The following is an 8963-nucleotide window of genomic DNA, read 5'->3' as shown; positions in this document are numbered from 1 at the left end:
ACCCTACCACCTGGGAGGCTTGGGAGACCCTATTGCACTCCGAGGACCCGGCCAAGCAAGAAATCGCCACAGGCCTGACTGCCAGCGACATGAGCCTCCGTGACATGAACGTTTGAGGGCAGTGGGGCCGTGCGGATGCCCAAGGACCTGCGTGTCCTAAACTCCCCTTTGTCTAATATAGTTTCCATCACCACCTTTCCATCAGTAGCATCGAGCAGTTAAGACTGCCGTAGAAAACTAATGGGGAACGTTTTTGACAACAGCTAAAACGTTAATAGCGAAAAAATTCAAGCCTCCGCTCATCGACTGCCAGTTTGCTTATAAACACGTTGGACGTAGTAGCATTGTTTGCTGGCTGTGTGCTTTTCGTTCGACCCGTAAACGAAACTTTCACGAACATGCGTGTATAATGCGGGGGCAGGGAACCGTGTGCTAAAGCGTCGGCTGAGTGATGGCCTCAGTCCGTCCGACCTGAAATATCTGGCAAGCTATCGTTCTGCGAACACAACAGTGGCTAGACTCCGACGTGCGTGCCTGCCGCTGACATTTAGCACGGCTAATCGCGGTCCGTCGCTGCCGCCATTGTTGTAGCTGTTCATTGTAGAACGCTTATACAGCGCAGCAAATTGAAAATTGGTTTTTGAGGAAAGCAAATGGCGCACTGGCTGTCTCACATATCTCGGTAGACACTCTAACCGCGCCGTGAGGGAAGGAATAAAGGAGGGAGTGAAAGAAAGAAAGAAACAAAGAAATAAACAAAGAAACAAAGAAAGAGGTTGGTTTGGTTTATGGGGGTTTAACTTCTCAAAGCGACTCAGGCTATGAGAGACGCCGTAGTGAAGGGCAAATGGCGCACTGGCTGTCTCACATATTTCGGTGGACGCTCTAACCGCGCCGTGAGGGAAGGGATAAGGATGGGAGTGAAAGAAAGAAATAAAGAAAGAAAGGAAGGAAGAAAGAAAGAAAGAAAGAAAGAAAGAAGGAGAGAAAGAAAGAAAGAAGGAAAGAAGGAAAGAAAGAAAGAAAGAAAGAAAGAAAGGAAGAAAGAAAGAAAGAAAGAAAGAAAGAAAGAAAGAAAGAAAGAAAGAAAGAAAGAAAGAAAGAAAGAAAGAAAGAAAGAAAGAAAGAAAGAAGGAAGTGCCGATGTGGAGGTCACCGGAATAATTTCGACCACCTGTGGATCCCTAACGTGCACTGACATCGTACAACACACGTGCGCCTTTGGCGTTTCGCCTCCATCGCGCGTTAGAACAGTGGCTGTTTCGGCCGCTTTTGTGCGTTGCGCCTGTCATGAAAAACAACAATGCCAACGAAAAATCTTCGATCCAGTACCACTAGGCAGGCGTCTTGTAACTTTTTCATCTATTATGTGACAGCTCTAAAGGACGCCACAGGAAGGCAGAGTGGTGTACTTTCGGATTAGTAACATATCGAACACTCTTAGCTTAATGACCAATACATAAAAAACGTACTTTAAGATCCAGTTTTAATATTCCAAACCAAAACCAGCGATTTGTGTGTGTCCCAGTGCTTCCACTGGCGGCGCTTCGCTTGGAAGTATTACTTGATGCCCGAGCGACACACCATTTTAAATGCATATAACAGAAAGAAGCAAGAGGCGCGCCGAGGGCACCTCGTCTGATAAAACTTGAGCGGTACGGGCAGGCGATGCACTCCCTCGGTAACACGCGTCGTGTGTGAAGATATGCATACTCTGACGCGCCACGGCCAACCCGCCAACGCCGCCTTTCAAAGAGACCTAGCTCCGACTGCGTAATTCCGGGAATTACAAAAGGAAATAAAGAAACTAAACAACCGGCACGCAGACGTGGCGTGGATGCTACGTCACCAATGAGTGAAGTGTTTGCATGTTCAGTGCTCTCCCATTGTGTGCACTACGGCTATGCTACGGCTGTTGTTTTGACAGGCACTGCAGCGGTGTCCTAGGGGTCTGAGCATCTGCCTCGCATGCGGGCGGTGCGGGGTTCGATCCCAATGCAGGCGGGCACCCACTTGTGACATAAAGGGTACAAGCTTTCGCTTGCTCTGGCGATCGGCTTATTTAAGGCAAGATGTTGAAATGCCTTGTGCCATGGCGCGCTTTCGCCACAGATGCCCTTCCGCCGTAAAAATCCATCGTCATCATGTTTTGACAGGCACCGCTGTGTTCTACGCCGCGAAAGGACATACTGGAGCTTGGGACAAGGCTTAGGAGCAATCTGCGACTTGTTTGTCCTTTTACTTCAGGAGACAGTTTATCCCAAGAGTAAACCGTTAGTGCCACCGGCCTCCTAGTTCCGACAGATGGCCACGTGACATGCGCGCCGATGAATCACACGTGCTTGCGGACGTGGCTGCACGTACACGGACAGCCTGAATTCGTTTCGTCACTGTGCTGAGGACAACTGCGTTTTTTGCCAAATAATGGGTTCCTGCTTCTGTTTTACCCTTCAATATCTTTGAAAATCTCCAGGTTGACGGTATAAATCCGCAACAATGCAGTCTACGGTGTTCCATGTCTCACTGTTGCACTAGCTCTGAGTATCTTTCCCCCTCCAAACTCGCACTGCACCAATCCAGACCATATCAAGACTTCTTGACCTGGACATTAGCAAATCGTTTCTCCATTCAGCAGAGTGGCGCAGATTAGTATCTTTGCTTTTGGAACTTATCTGCGCCACTCTGCTGAATGGAGAAACGATTTGCTAATGTCCAGGTCAAAAAGTCTTGATATGGTCTGGATCGGTGCAGTGCGAGTTTGGAGGGGGAAAGATACTCAGAGCTAGTGCAACAGTGAGACATGGAACACCGTAGACTGCATTGTTGCGGATTTATAGCGTTTATACTGTTGAGGGATATCGTCCAATTTCCCTCTGCAATGTTGATTACAAAATTTTTGCCAAGGTTCTTAGCAGTCGTCTGCAGCTCGTAATTATGGACTTGATAGATCCGCATCAGGTCTGTGGTATTAGAGGCCGCAGTATTCAAACACATATCCATATTGCACGTTCAGTATTAGAGACAGTATCAGATGAGATAGGCCAAGTAGCTCTGATTCAAATTGACTTGGCTAAGGCGTTTGATAAAGTTCGGCACGATTTCTTGTTCGCGGTCTTGGAGTATGCAAATATTGGTGACGTCTTGCTCAAAGGCATAAGGCTGTGCTATAAGAACTCCTATACATGGGTTATTGTTAATCAGGAGCTAACGAAACCAGTACCACTAGAAGCATCTGTTCGTCAAGGATGTCCACTGTCTCCATTGTTGTTTGCCCTATATCTGGAACCCCTCTGTCACAGTATAATTAACAGCGCAGCTATCCGCGGTTTCTCTCTGGCTCAATGTGAAGTTAAAGTTTTAGCTTACGCTGATGATGTCGCCCTCTTTTGTTCTGACAAAAAGAGTGTACTCGAGGCTCTAAACTTGACTAAACAGTTCTGCGATGTATCAGGCGCGGCACTTAATTTAGAGAAATCCAAAGGCTTTTGGTTGGGTCATTGGGGAACTAGGCCAAGCCACTTCGGTGGTATATGCTGGAACTGTAGCCCTCTTGAGTACCTAGGCGTTCCGCTGCACCAAGTTCGCAACAGTACAGCCTACTGGGATTCACAAACTGTAACTCTACGGCGGCAAACACAGGCTTGGATGGGTAGGGAACTCTCAGTGTTTGCGAGGGCACAGGTCTGTAACATTTTTTTTGTTTGCAAAGCTCGCGTATGTCCTTCAAGTCCTGCATTGTGCGAGGAGGAAGGTGCAAGCAATACATAGAATATTTGCCGCATTCGTTTGGCGCTCTCAATGGGAGCCGATGAGGCGTGACAACTTGTTCCTTCCCTTAGAGGGTGGTGGAGTGGGCCTTGTTCACCTGTTCGTGCATCAACTCGTTTCCCGTTTTTTTCTTTTTCAAATCGGCAAACGACCCGTTTCTGGTAGCTGTGCTCATTAGGCGGCTTAGTTTTCATTTGCCTTACTTATTCGCACCGACTGTGCAGGCTCGTGAGGGGACTTTATGGGGATTTCTTAAGGAAGTTGCTGACACTTTCAATTTTCTCACTGTGCGCTTCTCTTTAGATTACCTGTATAGCCTCTCGAGAAAGCAGATGACCCAGGCTCTCACTGAGTCTTTGTTCCCTACACCATTGTATCGGCAGCCTTATCTGGGGTCTTTGGACATCAGTGTTCTAAAGCGTGTTAGACGGATGTGCATTCAGGCAGCCGCTAAAACGTTCTTTTTTAAACTACACACAGCGACGCTGCCTGTCAAGACATTTCTTAATGACAAGGGGATGTTTGTACCCTGGAATGTGAATTGTCGTCTGTGTAACGTGCCTGAGACAATTGATCATTGCTTCATCCTGTGCCGTGATGCCATGTTCTTTTGGGACATACTACAACGAACTCTTAAGAAGGACATTGAAATTACACCATACACTATTAGATTTCTGCCTGTTGACAAAAACTCTGTTGTGCCTTATGACGTGTTTGTGTTGATGGGACTATTCAGTCTTTGGAAAAGCCGTATGATGGACAGACATGCCGAGCCACCAAGATCGTCCAAATCTGTGTTTCGGGAACAGTGTGCGTTGGTGAGGAGTGTATATGCTGCTCGCGACGAACCTCCAAGCTGGCTGCCGTGCCTAGATGCTTGTGTCTGCCCCCCTGAATTTTGATGTTTTGATGGGGATGCAGTGGTGTTTTAGGGCTATGGGGGGGCTCATATTAAGCAGCCCGGTAACTTGAGACGCGAACTAGTCTGATTGAAGTTTCCTCCTTTCTACAGAAGTTCTTCCATGCAATAAAGAAAAAAAAATCAGCAGAGTGGCGCAGTGGAAGCGTGCTGGGCCCATAACCCAGAGGTCCGTGGATCGAAACCACGCTCTGCTACAATTTTTTTTCTTTTTTTTCTGCCCAAGCATCTCGAGGTTTTATGAACTGGAGATGGCTAAGCATTGTGCAGCGCACACTTCCTTCGTTTTCATTGCTTTTGGACTTCTCGAAAGCCTTCGATAAAGTGCCGCATGAAAAGTTATTGTACACTGGAGTGTATCGGCCTTCCTTCCTGTATTTTGCAGTGGATTAGTGCATATATATTAGAAATACGCAGCAGTTTATTGATATTATGAACTCCTTCTCAAAAACACATTCCATAACTTCTGGTGTGTCCCAACGTAGCTTCTTGTGAAAAAATTGAAAATTGTTTTTTGGGGAAAGGAAATGGCCCAGTATCAGGCTCACATATCGGCGGACACCTGGACCACGCCGTGAGGGAACGGATGAAGGAGGAACGGGAAGAAGGAGGGAAAGGAAGAAAGGTGCCGAAGTGTAGGGCTCCGGAATAATTTGACCACCTGGGGATTTTTAACGTGCCCTGATATCGCACAGCACACGGGCGCCTTAGCCTTTCGCCTCCATCGAAACGCGGCCACCGCGGTCGGATTCGAATGGGGATACTCCGGATCAGTAGCCGAGTGCTTTAACCACTAAGCCACCGCGGCGGGTAAGCGTCTTGGGGCCGCTATTGTTTTTAGTTTTATTGTGAAAGTAATACTACGCCAGGTCTAGCAGCTCGTCGCGTATGCCGTGCTCTCCCTCCTTCCCCCCCCCCCCCCCCCCCCACACACACACACACGCTTCAGAGCCGGTGCTGCGCTTAACAGGTGGTGCGAAGTCCGCTCTCTCCGTTGCTATGACGACGCGTGACATCAGCTTGCTCCCCGCCGCAGTTAGAAGGGAGCCGCTCGTCGCGTGTGCCGTGGCCCCCAGGCCGGCGCCGAGCCCAACAGGTGGTCTGGCCGTTGATATGACGACCTCCTCGCCTTGCGCTTGCTTCGTGGCGGCTTCAATGGGATATATAGTGGTTGGTTGATCTATAGCGTTGGTTGATCAGTCTCGCCATGGAAGTTACCGACGAAGAGTCTATATCTCAATCTAGTTGCTCTAGTGCTTCGGAACAGTTAAATTCTAAGGCGAAAGCTAAGCAAGCTAGGAAGGATGAGAGAAAGAGGTTGCGACGTGCCAAGGAAACAGCGGAACAACGAGAACAACGATCGCGAACACGACTAGAAGCCGAAGCAGGTAAGCAAGCTTTCGCAATTCAACCATGTTTAACCAGAGCTAAACCATGGCCAATTTTTATTCGAAGTCAACTATTGTAAAACTTACCTTATTCGCCCTGCATGAGGTCAAACTTTTCTTATTCTCCCTGCTTGAGGTCACACTTCGTCACTCTAGTCAGTAATGAACGTGACAATCAATCGAGCATCAAATTCCTCCAAGTCCAGTATGACCACTCGGCCTCCCCGCCCGCCAAGTCGAAATGCAAGGGTCAAGCGTCTTCCTCCTGAGAGAGTCACTGACGTTCAATATGGCTGCTCGACCTCCTCAACCTTCCAAGCAGTCAACTTCCAACAGGCTCTGTACAGTGAAGTTTGGTCACGAGCTCCGCGCAACCTGTAGCAGCTTTCGCGAAACTGCGTGTAGGCGGGAGCGGAAGCGCCGCGTGCTGCAGCACGCTTTCAGGTTCTTTCACAGCACTGAAATGACGGCGAGTACTAGATAAAATGACCTAAGAAATTCCCGGGAGCATCATACACAACTGCCAGTTATGCTGTGCCCAGAATTATCACAGCTAGGCAGGAAGCTTGGCATCAAAATGTGCATGTTTTCGAGTAGGCTGTACGACCAAGAAGTAGATTGTAGCAGGCCGGACAGTCAAGTCGACAACCTCTGTCCCGTTCATTGTCAGTCGTAGTGCCATGCGTTTAAAGCTACATTTTCAAATTACGTACATGTTAGAAGTCCATGGAGTGGCGTGCATTTAGAATTTTGATAGCGCGTGAGATACTTTCTAATTGCGGGCGTCTAACCGCACTTTTGACGTTTGTGGGACTTCTGGCTGCTGTTTAGTTTCATTGACGTTTGTGATCATCTGAAACACGAACGTACTGTTGGAATCAGATGTTAACGGAATGCGAGGAGTGGGTGGGGTGAGCTTATTTCGACATTTTCACTCAAGCATATCGCCCGAAATATACGAATGTAAGACGGGGCGTGTGCTTCTAGCGACTGGGTAAGCTTGCTGCCAACAGCACGTACTGACGCCCACAAAAGTTTTCTGAGCATCGAAATCATGAAAAATCTGGATTTTCTCACCTGCTGGAGGCGCCGCCAGGCATTGAGGGGTACACTTTGCACTACGAGTAGGGAAGTGAAAAGAACATGCTCCAGTATGTGGCTGCATGCTTAGATAGAGTGCCAGACAATTGAGCTTTTTATGATCTTCATGTCCGATAAACGTTTGTGTTCTTCTGTTCTGCGAGGCGTGCGCATACCTCGCCATAGTGCAGAGTACTTCTTTTTGATTTATTTATTCTATTTTATAATCATAGCAATGGCTGCGAATTTGTGCCGAATTAGTCAACAAGCATCTATACTAAGCACTTCGAGAACGTATGCAAAAAAGTGCAATAGAAACGCATGACAATTGCTATATTTAGCGGTGTCTATGCAACCAAGAAGCCTTGAGCAGATGAAAGGTATCTGACGTGTTTCTTACACCATAATCATACAATAACAACGATGGTATGCACTACTCATTGGAGTCCTCCGTTCCACTGATGCCAAAGAGTGAATTTCCGCAATAGAATAAAACTCAACGGAATTAAGCCCTTCAGAGCAGCGGGAACAATGTATTGCTATAAGCCTTTAATAGGCATAAAACCAGCAAAGGTCACTTGCAAGATTGGAAAGCATAGCGCATGATACAACGCATGAACACGGCTGGCGGTCGTATACAAAATACAGCTTGGACTTGAGAGCGGGTAGTGCGGCGAGCGCGTTCGCCTGCCTAGTATCATTATACCTGCCAGGGCAGCGCTAAAAGCGGTGCTGCTCCGCAGCGCCCTCTGGCCATTGTACGGAGCCTGTATGGCTGCTCGGCCTCCCCGATCGTCAAACCGCAATGGAGCGAAAAGCATCTCCCGACCAAGTACACGATGTAGGGCATGACACAGAAGGGCACAACTGCACATACAAGCAGATAACGTCACACGCTTTTCTGCTTCCGCAACGGTGCAGTAATTTCTCTTCCAAAGAAGAACGAAAAACTTTCCGTTGTCGCTATGAAAAGAGCTTGATCACACAATCCTGTTTGCTGTTTGGTTCTGTTGCTGCCATGTACGAAGCGTTTATGGAGACACCAACGTTCTTTAAAGTTATATAGGAAAATCTCGCTGAAACAGTTCCTGTCACTTGTTTGCAATGTCTCCATCGAAATACGATGACATTAAAGTGGATGAAAACTCAACCCCAGCCCCGCCAGAAACTCCAGGACCAGCGACCTATTCAGGAGTGGCCTGTGCCAATATGAAACGACGTTGAAATGCTAAAATCGGCCTCGCAAGGAAAATTCCGCTAACTGCTAATGCCAAAAAATGCCCGAAGCCAGTTTCAAACTAAGGAAAGAGCCGATTTCACTTTGAACAGTTGGTTTTGTCCGATTACGTTCGGGATTCGAACTGTGTTTGATCTATACCATCCTGGTGGCCAATGCAGTGTCTGATGTTTTCGGCTGACGGCACTCGTGGAGTTTTCTGCGCACTCGTGCGGTGTTCAACGTTCGGCTGGGAAGAGCATGAATGACACACGTGTGCGCCACCATGGAGACTGGAGACCGACGGTGGAGGTGGTGGACAACGGTGCAATCCCATCGTGCAGCGCGTGCTAGCAGTCGACGCTGTTGACGCAGAAAACTTCTCTATACAGTGGCTGATAGGATGCATCGACGAAGGGGAAAAACAGACGAAGCACCCAAGTGGGCATATTTTAAAGAACTGATGAACATTATAGCTGCTTCAATGCATTTATTTGCGCTGCAATCAGGGAGCCACCGGCCTTCCAGCCGCGTGCTTTGTCCTTAGGAGTAATGTAAAGGTTTGTTCATACTTTTAGTCGTGCTAGTTCTG

The 8963-nt window shown here is 47.9% G+C and overlaps 1 non-coding gene across 1 annotated transcript; it reads left to right on the top strand.

The window, feature by feature from the left end:
- The first annotated feature begins 4812 nt into the window (after positions 1-4812).
- Positions 4813-4884, top strand: TRNAM-CAU (transfer RNA methionine (anticodon CAU)). The gene has a single exon. It is a non-coding gene; the product is annotated as a tRNA-Met (tRNA).
- Positions 4885-8963: the final 4079 nt, after the last annotated feature.

The sequence above is a fragment of the Amblyomma americanum genome, unplaced genomic scaffold, assembly GCF_052857255.1.
Source record: "Amblyomma americanum isolate KBUSLIRL-KWMA unplaced genomic scaffold, ASM5285725v1 scaffold_412, whole genome shotgun sequence".
Lineage (NCBI taxonomy): Eukaryota > Metazoa > Arthropoda > Arachnida > Ixodida > Ixodidae > Amblyomma > Amblyomma americanum.
The sequence above is the reverse complement of the archived record's forward strand: the minus strand, read 5'-3'. Positions and strand labels throughout refer to the sequence as shown.